Here is a 27,606-nt window from a genome sequence, read left to right on the forward strand (position 1 = left end):
ATATATATATATATTTAGATTATATTAATAATATAAATTATGTTTTATACAACTCACTATGTTTCAATACATCAAATGTAGCTTCTAAACGTGTTCAATGAAGGTAGGCTAGACCAATGTAACTGAAAAATCAGAAATACATTATTATAAAATACTTCTGAAGATTAAAGACACTTTATTGTGCATTCTTATTACTTGGCAATCAATCCAATTTTCCATAGCCTATACAGGAGATCGAATCATAGGAAAGGGAAATAATTTATCCTAAAAGATAATGGCGTTATTGTGTTATCTATCCTATCTTCTTACATTCACTGGAGGCTGATTTGATCGTCGCAAATTACACTGAGCAGAACATATGGCCAAGCCATTCGGAGGCACCACGCTGAAACAGTTAACACATGCAACATGCAAATGAGCCCGTGTTGCCGAAGTGTACAGGGGGGCTGGGTTTAAACGCTGTGGTGTGCATATGAGACTGTACTGTATGCTTCCCGGGTTCGGTAAACGCCACAGTTTCTCATGCCAGTCTAGCACAGCCCTATGAGAAAGCGAGAGTGCCTGTGTAAATTTGTGCGGCAAGGTTGCTACCCAAACCGAAGAAAGCCCGCCGGACGATGACAAGCCAGGCTACAGCGGCTGTCATAGTAGAGGACATTATCCTGTGAACTAAAGGAATTCGCCGTATCATATAGGCATTCTGTTGTAATCGACCATTTAAAGAAAATTTAAAAAACAGACGGTCAAACGAAGTTGCGCGCACTGAATGTTCATAGATTAAATATTGTGTTCGTGAAACCTTGCATCGGTTTTGGGGGATCTTTAGGCTATGAATGAGGCGACATTGGGTATCTGAAATTTTCTAGGGATTGGGAGTGAATGGACCTTGGCTAAAATCTCTAAATTGATTGAGCATCATTGAGGAACGCCGTTGTAGACTTTACCGTAGTAGGCTACTCGGAGCATTTCCCGTGGATGTAAGTAGCTACAACACTCCATCACCTAAAGGAAGAGAAGACAATTCATTACTGGCTGTGTGATCAGAATAGGAGGAGAATCAGGAGCTTCCATTGAAACCCGAAAGGTGAGTGAAAACGATTAGCCTATGTTTATCATTATTTTAAAAAATGTGTCGGTTTGGTTTGAAATGTCTATGTGTTATCTGATGATAGCTGCAGCACAATTTTGTGCATTTGCCTTAATTAACACTGTTCTGCTTAATAACTAACAGTAGCTACTCTATTCCGCCACAATAATGTCAGAGAATTCTCAGCTCAATTCTCAGCTACCACAAAAAGGGGTTTGTGGCTGCTTATTAGGGTACTTGTGGGATATTAAGCTATATACAAGTAGCCTAATAACCAGCCGTATATCCCTTCTTGTGGTAGTTGAGAATTTATTTGAAAATTAGGTTCATAAGGCAATTTTCATTTTATGGCTATAGGTAAGGTAAAAAAAATTGTGTGAGAAAAAAATGCCCACCCCAAACATGCAAGGAATTTCAGTGTTGTTATTATTCCAATGGTAGCCTACCAGTTACTTTTCAATGAATGTTTAGACAAATTTACGCATAGGCTATAGACTCATTGCCTCGGTGTGTAAACCCGTAATTACGCAGTTCCGTTCAGTCAGGTGTTGGGTTTTAATTACCAGCTATTCTATCACCTCACGATCAACTTTTAATCAGAATGCAGCTGTCATCAGCTCATAAAACTAATTTGATTGAGTTTGATATATCGATATTATCATCGGCTATTCATATTGCATTGTTCTGGTTTGATATTATAAGACCTTTATTAAGCTGCGGTATTTAATCATTTAGTCATCGGATGAGTTATTTTTATCGGCCTATCATCCCAAAGTAGTTTTCAATTACTTCCAATATTTGTAATCAACAGACAGATAGCCTAGCATCAGCTCTCCATGCTGACCTTGACTCTGAACCCGCTATTAGGGGTAAGAGTAGGGCGAAGAGAACCATTTCCATTACAGTGGATTTAGATTAGGCTTGATGTAGTGAGCGCTTGAAGTCTTGTACCTCATAATAATCTACAATCCAACATGTTAGAATGAATGTGACTTTTTTGCAGCATGTAACTCATTTCTGTTCTTCACTGCGTTACCCAGGTTTTACCCAGGTCAGGGGTTTGGAATAACAGTTAAATGTACTCTCCAACACAGATTACTCTCTTATCCATCCCTCATACTTCTCAATATTTTATATAACGATTTTGATTTAGCTAGGTTCCTATTCCTATTATCGTTCCTATTACAATGAGGTATGCCGCAAGACAGAATAACAGCCGCCGTTAACCCCCAAGCATTGAAAGCAGCTAAATTCAGATGCATTGTTGCCAACTGGCTATAATTTAGAATTCCTGCTCAACTCTAGACTTTTCATCTGTCGAAGCTCTGGAACAGCAGATGCACCCACAAATCTTACATTTCCATCACAAACACACACACACACACACACACACACACACACACACACACACACACACACACACACACACATAGCACTCGGGAAGCGCTCATAAGGGTGACTCTAAAGAGAAATAAATGTTGTCTTAAGTAGAAAATTGCCTTACATTTGCATGATAATAACTTGCATCTGCCCATAATTGACGGAGAGCATATTAATCGTTGTGACCATGCAATCAAACCTAGTTTCTTCTTGGTAAAATCAGGTTTTGTATATCTAAAGCGTGACATTATTGTAATATTCTTCTCAAAGTATAACATCCGTTTGACCCCAGAAACAGCCACCAGGATGGAAATTGCAGCCTTGGAAGAACAAACCACTACACGCAGCCTTGCTCTGATTATCACACGCTGATTATACTCACCTAATTAACTCCAATCTGAAGAGAAAACACAAGCACTGATAGTCTGGAGTGGTTATAGCATTACCGGTCTGTCTGGGCAGTTGGGCACTCACCGTATAACTACATGATTTCCTCAAGACACTCGTTTAGTCAGACTTGTTCCCCTTTTTGCTACACAACTGTACACAAACTCTATAAAATCCACCTCCACAAGAAGCAGAGTAAATTAAAATTCCATTCTGCTCAATGTAGCACTTTCAAGCAGTCTCTTTGAAGAGAGGCAGGAATGGGCAAGCTGAGCTGTTGAGAACCTCAACATCACACACTCTTTAATCAATAAGGTTAACTACACAAATAAAGCTCAAAGAATATGCCTTCACATCAAACTGGCTGGCTGGAGCCAAAATGAGCACTCTCCATTGCCCCCCGTTACCCTTTCTCCTTTCGCTCAGCGTGTGTTCCAGCATTTTGATTGGATTGTATTAAGCTGGTCAGAACAGGAAGGATTTATGTGACAGTGCTGATCTCAGTCCTATTGATTTGCTTATGCCAGTCAGTTTAGTACATGACTGTTTCCTGCGGGGTAACCGGGAGATCTTATGTGCTTCAGGATGAGTTGTTTGCCTCTTTCAACAGCTTTATTTTAGGAAGGGTAAATTATGCATCTCATTAGACCCCCTGAATGCATTCTGCGGCTGCTGGGTATTTTAGTGAATGGACGGACTGATTTGGTATTATGTTGGGCTGGCTGGTGTACGAGTACAGACATTGAGTACGAATGCTGTGTTGATGAAGTACAGTGCTCCTTTTACATGACTGGTAGTCATTGTCTTCTTGCTCTTCAGAAGCTCCCGACCACTGAGGCAGCGTCCCGTACCGTATGAGGGGTAGGGCTGGATGATAATGTAAACCCTGCACCCCCTTCCACAAGTCTCCTTCCTCGTGATGATGGGACTCTTCGTCAGGATGACACTACTGCTCAAGAGCGTCCCCTGTCGACCCCGACAATGACGCTGTAGTAGAGCTGGGCGAAATTGATAAAAATACATATTGTGTTAAATTGTCTGAATTAACAATCACCCATATTAGCCAATTTATTTGATTTCAAACTTTACATTTCTCTAGTATAGGCTAGCTATCGTAATGAACCATGTCAGCAAAATTCCCAAGATAAGTGGTCGGTATAGTCGGCGGCGATCATTTTCGGTTTATTGTCCCAGCTCTGCTCTTTAAACGTCTGTGCCCATCAAGCAGACATGTTTCTGTCCAGGGCAAGATCTGGTCAAAGCCTTTCCCCGATGCCATCAGCAGTCAGGACTTCATAACCTAATACACGTTCTAGTGCATTGTACTTTATTATTTAATGAGTATGATAGGGGTGGTGACCGAGATACAAAGACAGTCTTCTCTGTGTTTTGTGTACGTGCTGTGTCACCAGCAACCAGCATGCAGCGCACATCGCCCCAGGCAGCCAGACTCGCCCTCCCCTGTTTAGCTTGAGAGTTTTTGACAAGTTGCTAGGCATGCAGGCGGAATCCTTGACCTATTTCTTAATGAGTGAACAGTGCAAACGCGTTCAGCGACTGGGTATTCTAGAGCAGGCTAGGCCCCCCCCGCCTCCACACACACACAAACACACACACACTTGCCTACACACACATCTCAATGCCTTGCGGGCTGGCTGCTGAGTGTTCACTGACTCGTTCCTTGCAGATAGATATAGGTCTCCACATCGTCTCTGCTGGAGTGTAGGCTACTCACCCTGTTTGTTTGTTTTAAAGCAATTGGTCTCCCCCTCACCGGGATGTTTATCTGAACCTCTCAACTGTCCAGCTGTCACAACAGAGATCTCTATCTCTCTGACCCACACACACTCCACTCAGTCGGCCATGTTATGTGCCTGTGTGTACGTGTGTGTACGTGTGTGTGTGTGTGTGTGTGTGTGTGTGTGTGTGTGTGTGTGTGTGTGTGTGTGTGTGTGTTTGTGAGGGAGAGAGAGAAAGTGAGAGTGTATCCATGTGAAGATTGACATAAGAGAGATTTGAATCGTCCGTGACATTGATCAAGTGGGGTGTAGCCAGGGAGAACGTTTAGTTGGAAAGTGGTTGTGGTATGGTGGTAAGCAGAACTATCTCTCTCCTCATGCTGTTCCAAGACTGGTTCCTCAGCCATAGCACTCAGCTCCCTGAGCTTTCAGACTTGCAGTTCCTCCCAACTCTAACTCTGCTTGGAAACAACAGGATTTTATTATCTGCCAGCTATGCACTTCCTTCAAGCATTACCTTCAGCAACAGCTTATTTAGAGGTACATTATTTCAGCCTCACCCGTTGCTGACAGTTGTATAAAATCGAGCACTCAGCCATGCAATCTCCACAGACAAACATTGTCAGTAGACTGGCCTTACTGAAGAACTCAGTGACTTTCAACGTGGTACCGACATAGGATGCCACCTTTCCAACAAATCAGTTTGTCAAAAGAATGCCCTGCTAGAACTGCCCAAGTCAACTGTAAGTGCTGTTATTGTGACGTGGAAATGTCTTGGAGAAACAATGCCTCAGCCGCGAAGTGGTAGGCCACACAAGTTCACAGAATGGGAACGCCGAGTGCTAAAGCGCAGTGCGTAAAAAACGTCTGTCCTCGGTTGCAACATTCACCAACTAGTTCTAAACTGCCTCAGCAAGCAACATCAGCACAATAAATATTTGTCAGGAGATTCATTAAATGGGTTTCCATGCACACAAACCTAAGCTCCCCATGCACAATGCCAAGCGTCGGATAGAGTGGTGTAAAGCTCATAGGCATAGGAATCTGGAGCAGTGGAAACTCATTTTCTGGAGTGATGAATCACGCCTCACCATCTGGCAGTCCGACAGACAAATCTGGGTTTGGCTGATGCCAGGAGAACGCTACCTGCCCCAATGCATAGTGCCAACTGTAAAGTTTGGTGGAGGAGGAATAATGGTCTGGGGCTGGTTTTCATGATTTTGGCTAGGCCCCTTAGTTCCAGTGAAGGGAAATCTTAACACTACAACATACAATGACTGTCTAGACAATTCTGTGCTTCCAACTCTGTGGCAATAGTTGGGGAAGGCACTTTCCTGTTTCCGCATGACAATGCCCCCGTGCACAAAAAGAGGTCAGTACAAAAATGGTTTGTCGAGATTTGTGTGGAAGAACTTGACTGGCCTGCAAAGAGCCCTGACCTCAACCCATCAAACACCTTTGGGATGAGTTGGAACGCCGACTGCGAGCCAGGCCTAATCGCCCATCATCAGTGCCCAACCTCACTTATGCTCTTGTGGCTGAATGGAAGCAAATCTCTGCGACAATGTTCCAGCGTCTAGTGGAAAGCCTTCCCAGAAGAGTGGAGGCTGTTATAGCTGCAAAGCAACTCCATATTAATGCCCACGATTTTGGAATGATATGTTCGACGAGCGGTTGTCCACATACTTTTGGTCATGTAGTGTAGCTAAGCTTCTGTTGGCCATCTTGATCCCAGAGGACTTAGGAGTGGAGGGTAGACAGTAGTCAGCTCCAGATGGGTTGTGTCAGCGTGGGAGAGTTCAGATGCTTTTCACAGCCTTGCTTTGAGAGAGGAGATTTCCACTGTTTCTTCTCATCCATCAGCCTAGTCACAGATATGAACAGAATGAACTATTATACACAACTCATTGTGAAGATCTTTTTTGCTATTCTTCTGTCGGTGTATGTACTGAAAGCATATAACCAAAGTTACAACTTAATGTAAGGTAGAGCACAAAATAAGTACTGCACACTGGTGGTTTGAATGTTTGATCAAGGAAGGCCATTTACTGTACAATCTCAACAAATGTAACTTTACCTTGTCAGACCTTACCTTGTAATGCATTTGAAAAGTGCCTTTATATGTCGCTATATCCAGGGCTACCCTGAAAGTCACGCTGCGGTCGCTTCCATCATGTTGAGTGGTTGTGTCCGTGTAGCCTTGTCGTGGCTTACTGAAGCGTTGGGCGGACGCCCTAGCCTGTCCCCGCTACCGCCTCAACATTGGTAAATAGCATCTGGATCTGGTATGATCAGCACATAGCACAGGGAGTGAAAATCAATACTCCGGATCTGCGTTACATTTTTCCAATAGATTCACACCACCTCAAATGCATCATGAGATTGCAGAAGTGCTGCTGCCGGAGCACTCCAAAGACTGAAAGTGCTGCTTCAGTCCGTGAGTCCGAGGTGGGTGGTTTTTGCCTCTTAGCTGCTGTGTGTGTGATATTGTGTTGAGAGAGATTGTTTCCCCATGTCTGTCAGAACGCTGCCGGCAGTGGCACTGCAGTGGGTGTTGTAGGGCCTTATAATATCTGCAAAACGCCAATGCGGAAGGAATCCCGGGATTCAGACAATAAAACGGAATTCAACTTAGTATGGAATCAACTAAATCTATTGAAAATGAATTCATTTGCCCAAGTTGATCATAAGACAGGAACAGAATGTATCAGTGATTCGTATTCTGAGAGAGAAACCCTGAAAAAACAGGGGAAAACGGAAACCTGGAAAATGTATACGGAGAAAAGGGCCCCAGAGGTTGATGTGTTAGAGGGTTGGACTCAGACAGAGCAGTTGAGAAGAAGGCTACAGCCAGTCTCTCTGTCTCTGCAGAGGGCCGAATGGGGAACAACCATTAATGTTCTCCCTCTTTCTGCCAGGAGAATGTGTCCAGGGCACGTATTCACAAATAGTCTTAGAATAGGAGTACTGATTTAGGATCAGTTTAGCCATTTAGATCATAATGAATGGTCTGGGCCCAGACCTCTCCATGCATCCCGTCTATTGACGGCGTGGAGGCTAATCCTGAACCCCACTATGCCCTCACCTCTCCTCTCCCAGTCCCAAAGGCCTGCCAGCTTGCTGAAACAAAGCCTTTTGTCCAACTACTGAATCCAGCAGATGGAGAAATGGACAGTAAATGAAAGTAGGGGAGAAAAGAAAAAAAAGGTAATTTAGTGGAGCATGTTAGAGTAGAGCGTTTGCATTTAAGCCAGTCCTTTGGGAAGCGTAACGCCCTCACAAAGCGGCATTGGCGTAACATTGGAGAAATGCTCCCTTGTTGCTGCAGTGGCAACAGCGACTTAGAGCCTCCAATGTGTGAGGTGCTGCTTGGCCCTATGGCAGTCAATCCAGACCCAGGAGCCCAGCTCTCTCTCCAGGGCCCGGGCAGTCTTTATTAAGATGTTAATGGGATTGCCTTCATGACACATTTGCATGGGACAGGATCGCTCTCCCCTGCCATTCTTTAGTGCCTCAATCTGTCCGCCACACTCAATACATCAGTCCCCCTCTCTCTCCCTCAGTCACTCACCAGGCTCTTTAGGCATTCACCACCATCTCCACATGTCTCTGCCCAGACCCAATCTCACTGTTTATCTGATCCCTCCTGTCACAAGCCATGCTATATTTTACCTGCTGTAACACAGTTACCCCAATGCCGGAGATAAGAACAGCAATCATGAAACCAGGACCTCCAGAATAACGTCGGCCTGTTTGTTTGGTGGTTAACTTCACAGTGGCTGTAAGTCACAGGCAGCCTGTCAGTCTGTCAGATCCAGTAGAAAGCCAAACACTACCTCATTAGCTATGAGGGTTGCTTTGATTATTCAAGAAGGGGCTGAAATTGACATTTGGGTTGTTTGTGTTTCTTGAACAAAAAGCTCAGGCTGTTCCTCCACCTCACGCCGCCACTATTTGTTGTGCCGAGAGACTGTTCCCAAGGTGGCACAACAGCCCAATCAAAGGGGGAAAAAGACCTTGAGCTTTACATTCAAATGCTTTTGACTTTTTCAGTTTCATGAAAGCACTGAATGCATTGTCTCTGTCTCTGCGCTTTCCCTTTCAGTCCGGGTTGAATGTAAGTCAGTTTCGGCCTGGAAGCATCAATAATCAATTAGCTCGTGTCATGGGAGGATGTGCTTTTTTGTTTAGTTTGGAAGTTGACAATAAGTGAGCAACAAAAGGGAGAGAGTGGGTGAGAGGCAGTCAGGGAGGGAGGGGGCACAGTACAGATGCCAATGGGCAGCTGTCCGTAGCACACAGACGATAGTGACTGCATCCCAAATGGCACTCTATTCCCTATGTAGTGCACTACTTTTGACCAGGCTCTATAGGCTCTGGACAAAAGCAGTGCACGATATAAGGAATAGGGTGTCATTTGGGTCACAACCAGTACGTGCCCGTGTGTGTGTGGGGGGGGGACAGGGCTCCGGAGTGGGCACTGGGCACAGTGGGCAGATTGGGTAAACAACGCCCCCTGGTGATGTGGACGGACGCCCTAGCCTGTCCCTGCCACCGTCACCATGGTTACCACACACAGTGGCGGCAACGAGCGGCATTGCTTTGGCTTGTCTAGTCTGCTCATGTGCTGTGAGAAAGGAGTTCTAAGCCAACGGCAGCTTTGTCTCTACTCTTCACTGTTCTGACGGCTGTCCAATTACAAGCAGACCAATTACAACCTGAAGCAGCAGTGTATTACTGCTCTCCATTAGCTCTTTTTCATCCAGTTCAAAAAGCTATGTGTAATTTGCTGCTGCACAGTACATTGACTTAAGCTTCATACACTTTATGCATTTGCATCAGTGCCATATAAGCTGTTCTCCCTTCACCAGCCTCCACTGATTTGCATTATCTTATTATTTTGCACAATTGTTAATCAGAATAGCGAGGAAAGGAGGAGTGTTATGGGGATGAGTATTCCGTAGTGTGTTACCCTGGCATGGTCCTGTTGGATCTCTGGAGCACCGTGACATGTAGCCACCTGCATCCAAGCTGTCTGTCTGCTTTGTTACAATTTTGAAGTCAGCCCTGGCCTTATCTGTGTGGATAGCTCCTCTTCCCCGCCAGAGACGCCTTAACACATCCTCTGCCTTCAGCTCAGAAAACCAGAGGAGATAAGGCTCCAAAATGAATTCCGGGGAAGAGATAGCGAACAGAATACCTCAAACCAGAAACTTCCTTTTCCAAAAAAACATCCCTGTTTTCTCTCTCACTTGCAAATAAACACTTTCTTTCCACTATGCTGACCATAACAAATCCAACCAAAGCAGTGATGAAAGACCTCGAAACTTCAAACTGAAAACCCTGAAACCCATCCTATCTGGGCTACCCTTCTCCCTGTGATGTCGGGTTTGTGTGAAAGTCTGCTTTGGACAGACAATCACATAAGGGCAGGCAAGTCACTGACGATTGCACACCCTCCTTTAAATATATGGAGGGTCCATTCTTAAGCCTTCAACACTGGGTCATTTTTTAAATTGAACCTTTATTTAACTAGGCAAGTCAGTTAAGAACAAATTCTTGTTTCCAATGACGGCCTACCCCGGCCAAACCCAGACGACGCTGGGCTAATTGCGCGCCGCCCAACAGGACTCCCAATCACCGCCAGATGTGATACAGCCTGGATTGGAAGCAGGGACTGTGGTGACGCCTCTTACACAGAGAGGCACCACTCGGGAGCCCGAGTGATGCCACAACAGTCTGAAGGAATGGAAAAGGTATCGGGATGTGCTGTTAAGAGCTTGGCTAAGACCTGTTCCCTCATATTTCTGTATCTCTGTCTGCCTCCAGACTCTTTATTTTGGCCCAGGAGGCCTCAGAGTGCTCAGGCCAAGGGAAATGAATCCAGTCTTCCTTGGGCCGGCTAGCTACAGAATGTTGATGCATAAATACATGACTGACCCACATGTGACCTGTATATGTGCAGGGCAGTGGGAGCCAGAGACGGGATGAAAAGGGCTTTTTTAAGAAGGCATCTTCCCACTGGGCACACACTGGTTGAATCAACGTTGTTTCCACGCCATAGACGTTGACCTGTGCCCAGTGGCTTGTCACATTATATTATGAGTAGGTTGAGGCCTGTGGGAAGATGGTAGACTTGACATATAGCCAAATGTATAGCGGAAAGTTTGATTTTATGTTGTTCTAGCAGCTGTTGTTATTGATTTTAATCTGCCTCTGACCTTTCAGGACAAGGCTTTGGAATTCACCCCCAGCTGTGTGGAAATGTGTTGGGCATTGAAGGGTGAACAATCGACAATGCATGTTGTTTTGTCCTCCGTTCTTGTCAGCCATCGCGTCAAATGATATCAAGCAAATAGCCATTGTGATTTGGGTAGTAAAGTAAACAAACACTATCGTTTTTAAAATGCTGCAATTTGTTCCCGTTTTTCCACGCGTGATCGTTTATCAAGATGAATCCATCAGCTGGAAGTTGAGTTTTGTTTTTCCACTTTTACCTCCCTCACTTGTTCCCGCCTCTCTGGGAAACTGTCTGTATGAGCTCCATGAAGCACAAAAGCGCCACAACCAGTGAAACGGGAGACATGACAGACGCATCTCCGCGCGGACAGCCTTGCATGTTCGAGGCGCGAAAAGAGACACAGTTATTACCAACATAAGCGCCTCCTAGGTCTTAAATTACAACCGCCGCGCAAAATAAATAATCAAATAGTGACATCATGGGTAATTCACTGATCATCAGCAATGTGGGTCAAGCAACGGTGTTTCTTTTCTGTAGCATTTAAGGTGAATGACGGGTAGAATTAGGGGATCTAAGAAAATGATCCTGCGTGGTGCGTGGAGCGTAGTGTGACAGCGCCGAGACTGACGGCTGAGGAGAGGAGATCCTCTGTGTTGTCCATGAAGATGTTGATTAAATATGACTGCTCTGAAGCACAGAGCTGCTGCCTGAAGAAAAAGAAGGCGGTAGGAAGGGAGGGAGAGGAGAAGGAGCGGGGACGGGCAGGTTTGTACTTGAAAGCCGTGAATGAATATCTATATGCTCATGTTTCATGTCTTAATCTGCAACAGTTTGGGATTTGTGACCTAATGCCATTTAAAGCCTGACACACAGAAGTAGGGCTGCACGATATGGGCAAATAATCACATAGCCATTTTGTTAACCAAATATTGCGATTGCGATTTTACACATGCGTGAACTGTTGGAATCATAGACATTAAATTCAAATTACGATTATGTGGTTGGGGTCGTTTGGCATGATAACTAGTGAAAAAGACTGGTATAGTAAAAGTTGTTGTGACAGGAACCAAAGTGTCGGTCAGAGTTTCCCTGGGGACCCTTATTACACTTGAATTGTAGCCTCTTGCGATATGGATATTGCAATTTCGATTGAGAAAGCCCTACACAGAAGGTGAGGGGATGGGATCTTTGACGGGTTCTTAAAGCATCTTAGAGTAGGAGTGCTGGTCTAGGATCAGTTTTGCCTTTTAGATTCAAATGAAAAGGACAGGGCGGACCTGATCCTGAATCAACTCTCCTACTCTGAGACGCTTTATGAATACGGGCCCTAGCGTTGCCATAGCAGAGGACGGAATGTGTGCCAGGTCCTTATTGTTCTCTATCTGGTACACCGGAGGAGAGAGACCAAGTACTGCTGCTGTTTTGACAGAAAAAAAATCTCATTACTGAAAGCTTTGGGAAGCTTGTAAGAACTGTATTTTTAATGCTTTTTTGGCCGCTGCCTATACAGGCAGTCAAACTACTACTTGTGATCTTTTATGAGAGTGCTTTATATTTTTCCATTTGTTTAACATCATAACATTGTGTTGACAGAGGGGAATAGGTGAGATTAATTTGCATCCAATTACGTTAGAGATATTATCATAATTCAAATTTACATGAACACAACATTAAACGTAAATGTTTGCTATCTTCTGTTTTTCAAGTCCTAAGATTCATGTTTTATTTTCATTAATCATGCGTTGCTATTGTTCCATGTATCATTGATGAGGGTTTGTTCTATTAAGCAAAACGCAGTGTGCTTGACAGTGTCATTGTTGATCAAGAGAATTAAGCATTCATTCCCTGTGTTCTTTTGCGCACACAATTATGCTCCGTTTTCTCAAAGCTGACAATTAACAGCTTACAGCTTCAGCCCCCCTCCTCTTTCTCCTCCTCCGCCTTCTCTTTCTCCTCCTCCACCTCCTCTTTCTCCTCCTCTGCCTCCTCTTTCTCCTCCTCTGCCTCCTCTTTCTCCTCCTCCGTCTCCTCTTTCTCCGCCTCGTCGTCCTCCTCCTCCGCCTCCTCCGCCTCTTTCTTCTCCTCCACCTCCTCTTTTTCCTTCTCCACCTCCTCTTTCTCCTCCTCCACCTCCTCTTTCTCCTCCTCCTCCTTCTCCTCCTCCGCCTCTTTCTCCTCTTCCTCCTCCCTCTCTTCCCCCTCCTTCTGCTGCCTCCCTCTGTTCTCTGTTGTCTGTTTGCGTGGGTACAGGAGTGAGAACAAGTGAGTAAGAGCGGGTTAGGTCGAGGGATGCCAGTCGAAGCAGATGTGTCTGTGTAGCTGTAAGATGCTGTCAGATGTCACCATTCGTTCTTCTGTTGGCTGTCATTTGGCAGCCAAACCGCTGTGTTGGTTCTCCTCTGTTAAATACACAGAGTGTACAAAATATTAAGGAACATCTTCCTAATATTGAGTTGCACCCCCCCCAGTCCTCCTTTTGCCTTTAGAACAGACTCAATTCTTCAGAGAATGGACTCTACAAGGAGTTGAAAGTGTTCCACAGGGATGCTGGCCCACGCTGAGTCAAATTCTTCCCACAGTTGTGTCAAGTTGGCTTGATGTCCTTTGGGTGTTGCACCTTTCTTGATATACACGGGAAATGGTTGAGCGTGAAAAACCCAGCAGCGTTGCAGTTCTTGACACAAATCAGTGCACCTGGTACCTACTACCGTACCCCGTTCAAAGGCACTTAATTATTTTGTGTTTCCCATTCACCATTTGAATGGCGCAGATATACAATCCATGTCTCAATTGTCTCAAGGCTTAAAAATCCTTCTTTAACCTGTCTCCTCCCCTTCAGCTACACCGATCGAATTGACATCAATAAGGGATCATAGCTTCCACCTGGATTCACCTGGTCAGTCTGTCATAGAAAGAGCAGGTGTTCATAATGTTTTGTACACTCCGTGTAGAGACTTTGTACTGCACAAGTTAAAGGGGAGGGGCTGTCGATTGGCCAGTGTTTCAATCACAGTGTGAATAGGTTTAAAGCACACTCACACACCACACACACACACACACAGGCATGCCTCTTCACCACACAGCAAACCCCATGCCTTTAATCCTGTGGCAGCCCGGCAGCCCGTCTCCACAACCGTTGAAGGGACTGATAAAGGATACGGTTTCTTTGTTTGCTCTTCCACCATGGTATGTTACTGTGTCTGCTAATCTGTTCTATCTGCACAAAGGACTAGCAGCTTGAATGGTTCCAGTTGTGAAATACTCTAAATGCAGTCTGGCTTCAACGCCTTTACATGTAACACTGCGTCAAGGTAAATAGACCCCTTTCTCTGACGCTGCCAGCCATAGGTCACTCTGAACCCAGGGACAGGAAGGAGGGACAGAGTTGGCTTATTAGCGTAAGGTTTCCAGGGACAGGAAGGAGGGACAGGGTTGGCTTATTAGCGTGAAGTTTCCAGGGACAGAAAGGAGGGACAGAGTTGGCTTATTAGCGTAAAGTTTCCAGGGACAGGAAGGAGGGACAGAGTTGGCTTATTAGCGTAAAGTTTCCAGGGACAGGAAGGAGGGACAGGGTTGGCTTATTAGCATAAAGTTTCCAGGGACAGGAAGGAGGGACAGGGTTGGCTTATTAGCGTAAAGTTTCCAGGGACAGGAAGGAGGGACAGGGTTGGCTTATTAGCGTAAAGTTTGCAATCATGTGCTCCGTTCTTCAATTGAATGTCCCCTTCTGTATTGCAAACGACTGAATAGAGGTATTTAGGGATGGTTGTGAGGGTGTTAGCAAGCTGGTGTGATTGACAAACCAATCCTCATTAACCTTCAGCAGCTTCCAGATGGGCTGTAACAGACTGGCAACAGGCAGCTGTGTTAGAACAAGAGGCATTTAGATTACCCAGGGATGGGTGGTAAAACTGTAAAAAAAAAAACTATACCGGTATTCATTCACGGACCGGTTTGGATTTTTACTTGACTTTCTATAACTATCAGTTCGGACCCCAGTCCTAATGATGAAAGTAGTACAGGAAATTAAGAAATTGGAGTGAATGCTGGAATTGAACAAATAACTATGCAAATGCACACATAAATAAATACTACAGTTTACTATAGAATACTACAGTGCTTACTATAGAACTCTATAGTAAACTGTAGTATACTGTAGAATACTATACTACACACTGTAGTATCCCTCAATCATCTGTAGTACTTACTATAGAATGTTATAGTATACTACTGTATTATCCACCAAAGAAACACTGTGGTAAATGACTAGAGTAATGTCCGCAAACACACTAGTCAGCAAAAACACTACACTTTTTTAACTTGAGCAAACTTTACAGTATTCAATTTGCATATACCCCGCCCATTCCCCTCCCCTGTATCACATCATCATTTGTGCCACCCATAGGTGAGAAACCTACATGCAAGTATAGACCATATATTGTGGTCCCTACAGATTATAGATAGGAGACGAAGCTCTGCACTATCAGTTCAAACCCCAGTCCTACCTATCTACAGGTTATGGAAAATGTGCTCTTTTAGTATGTTTGCAGGAGATTTCCTATGTCTGCAAAAACACTACAGTAAGTACTACAGCATAGTACAGTCTGCAAAAACACTACAATAAATACTACAGTATACTCAAGTTAACATGACAGTCTCCAAAAACACTACAGTGAATAATATAGTATTTATACTATGGTATACCATAGTATTTTATTAATGAAGGGTGGCAACCATTGGTCAAGTACCAGTCGTATTCAGTGTTCTACAAATAGGACTACTGTCAAATACCGTCATACTGTCAAAAATGAGAAAAATATCTTGCCATGATATTTTGGCCATATTGCACAGCCCACTTGCATGTGTAATGTATGAGCGACAATGAAAATGGCTTGCCATTGAAGTACTTGGGAGTTCTGTGTGCATGTGTCTATTCACCCATTGTGACTTTGAGAGGGAAGTCAAATCACATCAATGTTTATTTGTCATGCGCGCCGAATACAACAGGTGTACAGTGAAATGCTTACAGGCTCTAACCAATAGTGCAAAAAAGTCTGTGGCCCTACTTCCAAGGGCTTTCAACGGGGCCTTTAGAGTCAGTAGTCTGTTTATCCTACAGGACCTGACTAACTGTAGCCCCAGGGCAGACTAAGTTGGGCTCAGAGAAGTTCTGTGTGAGCTAATTCAACCTCTCGATGACAGACAGCATCCGCAGCCTGTGGAAAAACACGGCTGGTAGGAAAACCGAGAGGGGGGGACCGGAGCGGAGCAGGGCCGAGAGAGGTCTGGGATCTGGGATTGTTAGGTCTGGATCTGGGATTGTTCCTCGTGACTTTGAGTCAGACAGGAAGAGGAAGGAAGCTGAACGGGGTGGAGGGAGGGAGAGGAGGGAGGGAGGGAGGGTGTATTATGTGTTGTATTAGAAGTATCCTGGGAAGTCTTGACTTACAAGGGCATGATAAGTCTTGTACCATTCTCATGGCACACTGGGCCACACTTTGGCACGACAGAGCAGCCATTATAGGGGTAGCAGTGGGCTACTGGACAGAGACAGACACGGATCCTACTCAGTCCAGACCCTCTCCGTTCACTAGACGAGTAGTCAGACTGAAGCACCCTACTACTAATTAGTGTTGTGCTGAATGTTAGTCTGGCTCTGCTGACTGCTCAACTAGGCTGGCTGGCTGCTCATATTTGTGTTACTGATTAAATGCTGAATGGGAGGTTTTCTCTTCATTCCTTGCCATTTCTCCAGGGTAAGAAACAAATTGATTTTTATCGCCGTCTTCTCTTTCCTTTTATCGCCGTTTTCTGCTGTGGTTGTATGATTCTATGTTGTGTTTAACTGCTGGATATTCTGTGTAGGGTAGCAGGGCAGGCAGCATGGTTTTGTTTGGCCCAGACTCTACTGTAATGGCCAATACCAGCCACAAGCCCCCCCCCCCCCCCCTCCCTCTCCTCTTCTGCTGGGGCTAACAAAAGATTAGATGTGGTACTGGAGCTTGTTGTCTAGCTACTAGCTACTATGGTGGTTGTGCTGCCAGCAACCAAAGGGTTGCCAGTTTGAATCCCGGGTTCCAGCAGGAAAAATCAGGCGGGTAGTGAGCTGGCAACCGGAGGGTTGCTGGTATCAAATCCTAAATGCCGTTGCCTGCCGTTGTGCCCGTGAGCAAGGAACTTCACCCCACCCTCCCACCCCCCCACACACACACAACAACAACAGTGCCCAGTGTCCCAGTGTGGCAGTGTGGAATTGACCAATAAAGTGGTCTTAATTATATCCCTCTGTCTACCACAGCGTCTTAGGCTAGTGTCTGAGGTTGAAGCTACTAGAACTCTCAGTTGGATGAGGAGGGGATGGTTTGCCTTTGCGCGAAGGCTTCATTTTACTGCTTCAGTATGCTCTTCAGAGAGGAAGACATGCGATCGACCCACCAGCCACTCCTCTGTACCACCATCTCTACAGTATGTGTGGTCCGAGTCAGCAGAGAGAGTTGACATGAGGTAAAGCAGCAGTGGATTGTATTGCGTGCTGCTCGGACTGTTCAGCCTACCAGGAACTACTATGCCATTCACATGTTGCACTGGATATAACACAACTCTGCTCGGAATTTCAATGCCTCTCTTCTCCCTGAAGACTCGATTACAATGATGACATCATTTCATTATATAACGTTTCTCCACTAGGTGACCATAGCCAGAAATATAGCTCCCCATAAAGAAAATGTTTCTCCTTTTAGGAGGGGCTCCTCAATTGCCCAAGGTTTATACACAAAGCGTTCAGTATTTCTGGGGAGGATTCAAGGACCTATAGTGTGGCCCCTCTCATCTAGCCTCTGAGACAGACCCAGGGAAACCCTGTCAGCCAGGGTCCTTCTAGATGCCCCTGTCCTCCTCCACCACCCTCTAACTAGCTTAGGGAGACTGGCTCGGCCTCAGCAAAGGGAGAGAGCTCTGGCCCTGGCAAAGAGTTCCAGCAGGTGTAATGACTAAAGGAAAGGAGGAGGAGGAGTGGTGGGGGAACACAACACGGTCTTACAATAGTCTGCAGGTCTGCAGTCTGGACTGCAGTGTTCAAGGCCCCTCGAAAATGTCTGAAATGGGAGTCCAATAGATTTACACACTGGTCTAATTCTCTTCCTGTGTTCAGGTGTCTCTGACTCTCTGCAGGACCAGAGAATCATCCCATCAGGGTTCTGTTCCATTTCCCAGTGTTCGTGGTTCATCTTAAGGGGTGTAATATTGCTCAGACCCCTTCTCTCCTGCTCCCGAGGCTCAGTATTACGCTCAACCTTCAGAGCAAAATGAGTAACGCAGCCAGGGCTTTGCTACTGTTCCGGCGACATGCTATTTTTCCTCACTGGGCTTTTTGTAGGTCACACTGTCATTCCCCCACTGTTTTCCTCACCACAACCTACCCCCCCCCCCCCCCCCCCTCACACCTCCCTCCCTGGTCTGCAGGTGGGACTGTAATATCCACCACCTTTCCCCAGCCCCATCCGACTCAGGCGCAGGTGGAAACTGTAATATCACATGTGTAATGAATGTGTTCAGAGATATGTAGTGCATGTGGGAATGTCATGGCCCCATGATTGGGGTCACCCTGTTGCGCAATTTGCAGACTAGTCATACGTTATGAAGATTTTACTGAGATTTTCCTCTACACTGTAAGGCTGTAATGAAAAAAAATATATATAGTAACTGATCTGATTGTTGTTATGATAAGCATATGGCAGTAGCAGAGTGACAGAGCGAGAGAGCTACATCCTGTCCCAGCCAGCCATTCAGCCAGCCAGCCATTCAACCAACCAGCCAGCCAGCCAGCCAGCCATCCATCCTGTATGATGTTCACACGGAACAGGCCGGAACAGGAAGGCATGAATGTGCACTTCAGCACTCAGCCCAGCCCTTGCCAATCCGGTCCAGTCCTGCCCTAGCAGCAGCAGCACAGAAGCATGGATCTCTCTCCTGAGGTCATTCATCCAGGTGAAGCTCCGCTGACCACCACAAGCTGGCTAGTTACTACTGCCAGGCTAAGTGCAGGCTCCATTCACTGCTCTGCTCTATTATTTATGGTCAAACCAAGTGGGACTTCTATTCAAATGCCGATTGAATTCTCTCCAAGAGCTTTTTATTGTAGCAAATGTATTTTTTGGAGTTGTATGTAGCATTCCAGTGTGCCGGAAATGCCAGTGTTTTTTTTAATAGGAATTCCTGTCATGGATAGATAACCACAATTACAGATAGTCCACGCTCCACATCATGTCGATTTGGACTTGGCAGTTTGATGAGATTATGTGCTAAACTACGCTAGTTAACCCACTGCCTCAGTTTGGGTTTTTTGCCCCGTGCGTTTGACCTACTTCTGTCTTAAGTCCCACATTAAACGAACCCACTAATTTCCTTCATTTATTTATTTCCCAGTCAAGTTCCTTCTGGCTGCCCCCCCCCCCTCCTGTGACTGATGCCAGACTCTTCCCTCGCCCCATGCGCCGTTATTACCTCTAAGTAACCAGCCACACACTGGATTCTGTGGTGTTTTATCACCTCTGATCAAATTACGGAGCTTTATTGTGCGTGTACGGTCTCTCGCTGTGTGTGTGTCTGTCCGTGCGCCAGTGTTTCTCTGTCTGTGTGCATGTGACAGTGTGACAGAGAGGGTCAGTGCTTTCAGAGCCAGGCAGGTTGTTTCAGGTGCTTTGCCCTGGGTCTCAGACAGGCAGACAGTGGTAATGTAATGTAATGGCTCTGGCTGTGTCTCTGTAATAGGTCTGTAGATAGGCCGTAATGTGGCATCACAGTGGTCCAGCAGGAGAGAGTAGTGCACTGAACAGAAAGGAACTGTGTAGGAAGGAGAGAGGGACAGACAGAGAGCATTGTCCCCATCAGACCCATAATACCATGCAACGTACGTGACGTAAATACAAACTATTGAATCACTATTCACTATGTTAGCTAACACAAACGCTGTTGTTTAAAAAATATGTATCTTTAGAAAGTACACGATGTTCCACTGATGTGTCTCTACAGCTCTCCTTACTTTGATAAGGTATCATGATGACCCATATCGTAATGACTAATAGTTAAGGTGTTATTTCCCACCATGCAGTGCACTTCAAGGAGAGGAAAACTAGTACATCCTCTGGAAGAAGAGGATTGTGAAGAGAACCTTGACGCACTGGTCTTTGATAGATTACCAAAGCTGCACTGTCATGTTCATTGTTTGCATTTGTGAAATGCCATTATGTTCTATATTGAATATGTTGAACGTACTGTGTGTGTGTTTGTGCACGTGTGTGTATGTTGACCTGTGGAGTATTGTAGTAACCAGAGACAGTGAGGATAGGACGTGTCATTAACAGACTAGCCATAACACACTGCAGGGCGAGGAGGAGGGGGGGGGGGGGGGGTCACTGGGGTTATTTGGCATAACGCCATGCATGGGCTTCCTCCTCTATAAATCATGTTCATATGATATGGAAGTCTGGGGCTAGGTGACTAGTCTGGTCTGGGGCTAGGTGACTATTCTGGTCTGGGGCTGGGTGACTAGTCTGGTCTGGGGCTGGGTGACTAGTCTGGTCTGGGGCTGGGTGACTAGTCTGGTCTGGGGCTGGGTGACTAGTCTGGTCTGGGGCTGGGTGACTAGTCTGGTCTGGGGCTGGGTGACTAGTCTGGTCTGGGGCTGGGTGACTAGTCTGGTCTGGGGCTGGGTGATTAATCTGGTCTGGGGATAGGTGATTAGTCTGGTCTGGGGCTAGGTGATTGGTCTGGTCTGGGGCTAGGTGATTGGTCTGGGGCTAGGTGATTGGTCTAGGGATAGGTGATTAGTCTGGTCTGGGGATAGGTGATTAGTCTGGTCTGGGGATAGGTGATTAGTCTGGTCTGGGGCTAGGTGATTAGTCTGGTCTGGGGCTAGGTGACTAGTCTGGTCTGGGGCCGGGTGATTAATCTGGTCTGGGACTGAGGAAGCAGAGAGTGGTGCTTCTGAGGGTCCTGGTCCCAGGCTTGCAGTTAGACCATCCCAGTGTCAGTGCAGTGGACTGGCCTCCTGTCTACAGCCCCAGTCTTAGTGGCCTTGCGTCTGCGTCCAGAGCCCCCATTCCCATGCGGAGCAGTGGCCTTCTATAGTGTCTACTCTGCAGCCCCAGTCCCAGTCTCAGTGGCCATCTATAATGTCTACTCTGCAGCCCCAGTCCCAGTCTCAGTGGCCTTCTATAATGTCTACTCTGCAGCCCCAGTCCCAGTCTCAGTGGCCTTCTATAATGTCTACTCTGCAGCCCCAGTACCAGTCTCAGTGGCCTTCTATAGTGTCTACTCTGCAGCCCCAGTCCCAGTCTCAATGCAGTCCTGTCTGCAGCCCAAGGCCCCAGGCCTCTGTGAAGCCCCTCTGTTTGTTGCTGAAGGCCTCTCCCAGACAGGCCAAGACAGGGGAGAGATGGATCAGCATGTTATAGGGCTGTAGGATATCCTGTATGTTTATAGAGGAACTTTGAGGAGCGTGGTTCACTGTAAACACAACATTAACCCTGCTGGGAGGGAGGCTGGGAGGGAGTCTCCCACAGAGAACACAGGCTATTGTACTGCTTCTATACAGGCCATGACTGGCCGTGAATGTGTCTGACACTCAGAAGAACTACGGCAAAGGAAAACAACGGTCATAGTCATCGTTGACTTGCTAAAGGGCATATAGTCAGACATGATATCTGTAATAAACACTGAATCCGGTGTATTTGTCCTGCATAACAATCATCCTCTATAATAGAATTCGCAGTAAATGTATGAACCTGTTTGACCCTGGCAGAACGTTGTTGTCTTTGAGCCTACCACGGTGTACAGCTTTGCTACGATGGTGATAGCCAGGCTGACGTGACGACAGTCCTGTCTGCTGTGTGTACCAGGCCAGCTATGTCAGCCCAGGCAGGCAGCAATGATCGCTATCAGCCAGTCTCACTCCAATGTTAATTGGATTGGCAGTTAATTGATTAGTAGCATGGGGATAGATAGAGATAGGGAGATAGAGGGGGAGAGCTGTGGCTGGCCCAGCAGGCATGGTTGGCTGGGTAGAGTTGGGAGAGTGGACCATGCTGCCTATGACTGCTGCAGAGGAGAGAGCAAATGCCTCCCGGCCACTGCTCCAAACAGGGGAAGGAGAGAGCTCCGCTTGTGTGTGGGGGTACAACAGGAAACAATGGACTCCCAGGTTGTTTCCTTTAGGAGGCCAGACAGAGCATGGTGCAGAATTGCATGTGCTGTCTCTCTCTACTGCAAGGACGAGGAGGAGTGTGTTTACTAGGGAATCTGGGCAGAGGACCGGCGTCCTGCTGTGGTTCCAGTGGCTGGGTCTTAGTGTGGAGTATATCCCTATACTCAGAGCCAGTGTGATTACAGAGCAAGGCCCTACTATCACACACAGACACATATTTGAAACAGCAGCACTAAGAATGGAAGGGATTATTTGGACTGGCGCTCTCTGTCGTTTTCCCTCACAGTTGCAGTCTTATGTAAGCGTAATGGATTTTTGTGTTACTGTTTGGCGCCAGCCGACTGACTGAAATAGGCCTCCCATTCAGTGCTGACTGTTGGCTTCATTATGTAAGGCTTGAAATGAGACTGTATGCATTTAGACCAAAATGGTAGGTGTACCAGCAACCAACCAACTCTCTTGTTTTTCTCGCTTTACCTCTTCCGTTTTCTCTCCCACTCAACCCACATACAGCTCCATGTAGTGGTTCTTAACAGGGATTTGGATGTGATTATTTGACAGAAGGTTGGGTTGAGCGTGCTGTTGTGTGATTGGCCAGCTGCAGAGCAGAGTGGAGTGGAGTGGAATGGAACGGGGTCAGAGAGGTGTTCTCCAGGGCAGGGCTGCACTCAGACCACCCCGGCCCAATGGCCTGCTGGGAGAGTTTGTTGAGAGAGCAAGAGAGAGAGGGAGCGAGAGAGAGCGAAAGAGAGAGCAGCATACACACACACACACACACACACACACACACAAACTCACCAGGTAGCCCCTGGACTTACACTGACCTGTGTCTGACTCTCTGACCCTGGCCATGTGCTCTCTCCCTCACCTCACTACAGCTGATTCCCTCTGGTGTTACTCAGCACTGAGTTAGTATTTATGTCATCTGATGTTAGCTAGACCCAACCCGCTGAGACATTATTTCAAGTCTGGTCCACACAGGACCGGCAGGATACACAAGGCCTTGCTAAGCCAAGTCAAGCCAATTCCCCTTGCTCTGCCCCTAGCTCCTGCTGCCTAATGCTACACACCAAGTTACTTTACTCTCTCCTTATAAGGATGGTTTTTAGCACATCTCACACAGACCATATTATTTAGCAGAAAACCCATGCTTTAGCTCCTCCATTTACTGTTTTTATTTTATTTTACCATCGCTAGGACTAATTTCTCAATACTTAGGTTATTATTTTCAAAACTCTTCACACAGTTCTCCTTACCAACTTTCAGCTTGGCACAGCAGTTAATTTCACATCCAAAATGCACTAAAACTACCAAAACACTTCATACATGTCTCAAATCAACTCGTTCTTCCATAACACTAGCAAAGGCTGTCACCCACAACAAGCACACTTGTCACTCATAAAACAACGACCTAAACAACACTAACAACAGGTAGCATTACACAATGTTTTCTTTACAAAACAAGAATGACACCTCTCTACTGTTTAGAATCCACTGCAGTTTATGTTACAGGAATGTATCGGACATGGTGCAATATGCTTCAATGTGTTTTATGTCATTCTTTGGCATTGAGTTATTCCAAAATAGATTCAATTGTATATACACCATCTACAGATACAGTAGCAATGCTAGTCAACCCTGTCTTCTGCAATTGGCCACAGCTTCTCATCCACATCACATCCTATGTCAACTTGGGCAATACACCTAGGAAAGAATCTATTGGCCTGGTCCATCCCTGGCAATCTTCTGCAGATATTTCCAGGCATCCAGCATTCATTGCGTCCAGGAGGGACATTTGATCATTTGTATGGTGATCATTGACCTTCCACCTCCATGAGGAAAATAATTCCTCTATGGGGTTGAGGAATGGAGAGTAAGGTGGGAGGAAAAGTGACACCATCCTGGGATAGGCTGAAAACCACTTTGTGAACTTAAGTTTAACAGTTTTGAAAAGAGTATGTTAAACATGTGCAAATTGGCCTGTAGGTACATAGAGTATTGGTGATGGTTGTGTCTGAGTGAGAGAAGAGTTTATGTAACTTGAAAGATGTAATCACTGAATGCATTTTGTGCCAAAGCAAAGAAAAATGATCCACAGTTTAGCCCACATAGACTGCTGTTGTGCTCACTGTGTGAAGAGTTTAGAAAAAGTGACCTAAGTATTGAGAAATGGGTCCTAGCGATGGGTCCTAAATTGTTTTCCTCCAGAAATGTAAAGGTAACTGTGATTTGATGACAGTAATTTATTACAAACAACTACAAATGTGTATTCTTTCAATTATAACGCAGGTGCTCAGAGGCTGTTCCTATAAAAATCTATATTCTAGTTAATGCTTTAAACAGTGCATTCATGCTTGTTAGACTGTTATTCACATCACTTTCTAAACTGCTAAATAAGAGACATTGGATGATATCGGTCTACAGAGGATATACAGTATATTCTATCAAATATGTATAGTGTGTAATAGAGGTCGACCGATTTTGATTTTTCAACACCGATACCGATTATTGGAGGACCAAAAAAGCCGATACCGATTTGTATTTATTTATTTGTAATAATGACAATTACAACAATACTGAATGAACACTTATTTTAACTTAATATAATACATCAATAAAAATAAATTTAGCCTCAAATAAATAATGAAACATGTTCAATTTGGTTTAAATAACGCAAAAACAAAGTGTTGGAGAAGTAAAAGTGCAATATGTGCCATGTAAAAAAGCTAACGTTTGAGTTCCTTGCTCAGAACATGAGAACATATGAAAGTTGGTGGTTCCTTTTGACATGAGACTTCATTATTCCAAGGTAAGAGGTTTTAGGTTGTAGTTAATATAGTATTTATAGGACTATTTATCTCCATACCATTTGTATTTCATATACCTTTGACTATTGGATGTTCTTATAGGCACTATAGTATTGCCAGTGTAACAGTATAGCTTCCGCCCCTACCTGGGCTCGAACCAGGAACACATCGACAACAGCCACAAGCAGCGTTACCCATCGCTCCACAAAAGCTGCGGTCCTTGCAGAGCAAGGGGAATAACCACTCCAAGTCTCAGAGCGAGTGACGTTTGAAACGCTATTAGCGCACACCCAGCTAACTAGCTAGCCATTTCACATCAGTTACACCAGCCATTAGGCTGAAAGGCTTGAAGTCATAAACAGCGCTGTGCTTGCGAAGAGCTGCTGGCAAAACACACGAAAGTGCTGTTTGAATGAATGCTTACGAGCCTGCTGCCTACCATCGCTGAGTCAGACTGCTCTATCAAATCATAGACTTAATTATAACATAACAACACACAGAAATACAAGCCTTTGGTCATTAATATGGTAGAATCCGGAAACTATCATTTCGAAAACAAAACATTTATTATTTCAGTGAAATACGGAACCGTTCAATATTTTATCTAACGGGTGGCATCCCTAAGTCTAAATATTTTTATTACAATGCACAACCTTCAATGTTATGTCATAACTACATAAAATTCTGGCAAATTAGTTCACAATGAGCCAGGCTGCCCAAACTGTTGCATATACCCTGACTCTGCGTGCAATGAACGTAAGAGAAATGACACAATTTCACCTGGTTAATATTGCCTGCTAACCTGGATTTCGTTTAGCTAAATATGCAGGTTTAAAAATATATACTTCTGTGTATTGATTTTAAGAAAGGCATTGGTGTTTATGGTTAATTACAGTCATCCAACGATTGTGCTTTTTTCGCAAATGCGCTTTTGTTAAACCATCCCACAGCGCTGCATCGATTATATGCAATGCAGGAAACGCTAGATAAACGAGTAATATCATCAACCATGTGTAGTTATAACTAGTGATTATGATGGATTGATTGTTTTTTATAAGATAAGTTTAATGCTAGCCAGCCACTTACCTTGGCTTCTACTGCATTTGCGTAACAGGCAGTCTCCTCGTGGAGTGCAATGAGAGGCAGGTGGTTAGAGCGTTGGACGAGTTAACTGTAAGGTTGCAAGATTGGGTCCCCCGAGCTGACAAGATGAAACTCTGTTGTTCTGCCCCTGAACAGGCATTTAATCCACTGTTCCTAGGCCGTCATTGAAAATAGGACTGTGTTCTTAACTGACTTGCCAAGTTAAATAAAGGTATAAAGAAGAAAAAAAGAAAAATCGGCGCCCAAAAATACTGATTTCCGATTGTTGAAATCGGCCCTAAATAATCGGCCATTCTGAGTCAACCCCTACTATGAAATCGTGCCTAGTGTGAAATTCATACTACTGCATCTTTCAACCCCTTCTTTCATTAGGCCCCACAACACTGACTTTCAAAGCACAGGGATTATACATCATATGAGACATGATGCAGGAATGGTTAAGAATGGAAACGTGTATGCTGTCAATCAAACAGCCTAATGTAATTCCTATCTCCTCCTCCTTTACTCCCCTCTTTCTACGTCTTCTCGTTACAATTCAGATGTTTGGAAATCAGCCTGGCTAATAGAAACCTGAAGCACACGGGCTGACATACAGCTCTGATGACAAGACACCATCTCGCTATGGATGCTTCAAACTTAATATGACTGGTGCAAGTGGGTTGTTGGTTTGTTTAATTGGGGGATGGTGTGTCCGTATTGTGTGTGTGTACGTGTAAACGTGTGTATATGTGCCTGTGTGTGTGTGTGTGTGTTTTGAGGAGGAGGTGCAGTGGGCGGGGGAACACGAGACATTAGAATAACAATGATATTGTAATCTCTCTCTGAGGATGTCGTAGTAGTTTTGAGGCGTAATGCCATTGAGCACTTATTCAAGCAAAGCTTAAGTTGAGAGTGAAGCAGCAAGGGTGGTGTGGTGCCTCGCTGAGTCTCGGCAGGACGTGGGTTAAAGGGGAAGATTAGATGCACACGCCCTTGTTTGCATTCAAGGATAAAGCTTGTATGAATGCTGACGCTCGCTAATTCTTCTGTTGCGTTGACAAGGACATGGCTTGTTCTGTGGAAGACATCAAAGTGTGAGGGCTTTAGTAGACTTTGATACGAGTCAAATCTATGTAATAGCATTGCGGAGGCTGCTGTGGTTGGTTAGCGCTGTGACTGGCTTCAGTAGACCCAGACAGTGACCTCAGCCTTAACACTAGAACCCCCTGGCCTATCAGTACCCACTAGAGAATGTTGCCAGGCGTCCCCTTTAGCGTATGCATCAGATGCATATCAAACTGCAAACATGCTTGATTTGTTCACTGTTCTGAGCAGGCTAGTCTTCTTTGTAATCAACTTGACTGCCAGGGAAATTGATGTGAAGATGTCTTTCTGCCTTTGCCCATGTAGAACACAGTGACTCTCAAAACTATGGTTGCAAAGCGTCGGAAACTTTCCGGTAAATTCCAGAAATGTTTCTGTAAATGTTTTCAGCACTCACAACAAGCAACCTCTGACTAAAGTGGATGCAGAGTTTAACAGAGGTCAAGTGAAGGTCAAGCAAATCGTAGAGAAAGCAGACTGTATTGCAATCATCTCTGATGCGTGGTCGAATGTTCGTGGGCAAGGAATAATTAACGACATCATCTCCACCCCTCAACCTGTATTCTATGAGAGCA

At 45.2% G+C, this 27,606-nt stretch overlaps 1 protein-coding gene across 1 annotated transcript in view; it reads left to right on the top strand.

Annotated features, from left to right (window-relative positions):
• The first annotated feature begins 504 nt into the window (after nucleotides 1-504).
• The window catches only part of LOC115102444 (plexin-A2-like), a 313,165-nt gene continuing 286,063 nt past the window's right edge, over nucleotides 505-27,606 (top strand). The window contains exon 1 of the mRNA XM_029622400.2: nucleotides 505-1,084. The gene's annotated coding sequence lies outside the window, so the exon portion shown is untranslated. The remainder of the gene's footprint in view (nucleotides 1,085-27,606) is intronic.

This window comes from Oncorhynchus nerka, linkage group LG20 (genome assembly GCF_034236695.1).
Source record: "Oncorhynchus nerka isolate Pitt River linkage group LG20, Oner_Uvic_2.0, whole genome shotgun sequence".
Lineage (NCBI taxonomy): Eukaryota > Metazoa > Chordata > Actinopteri > Salmoniformes > Salmonidae > Oncorhynchus > Oncorhynchus nerka.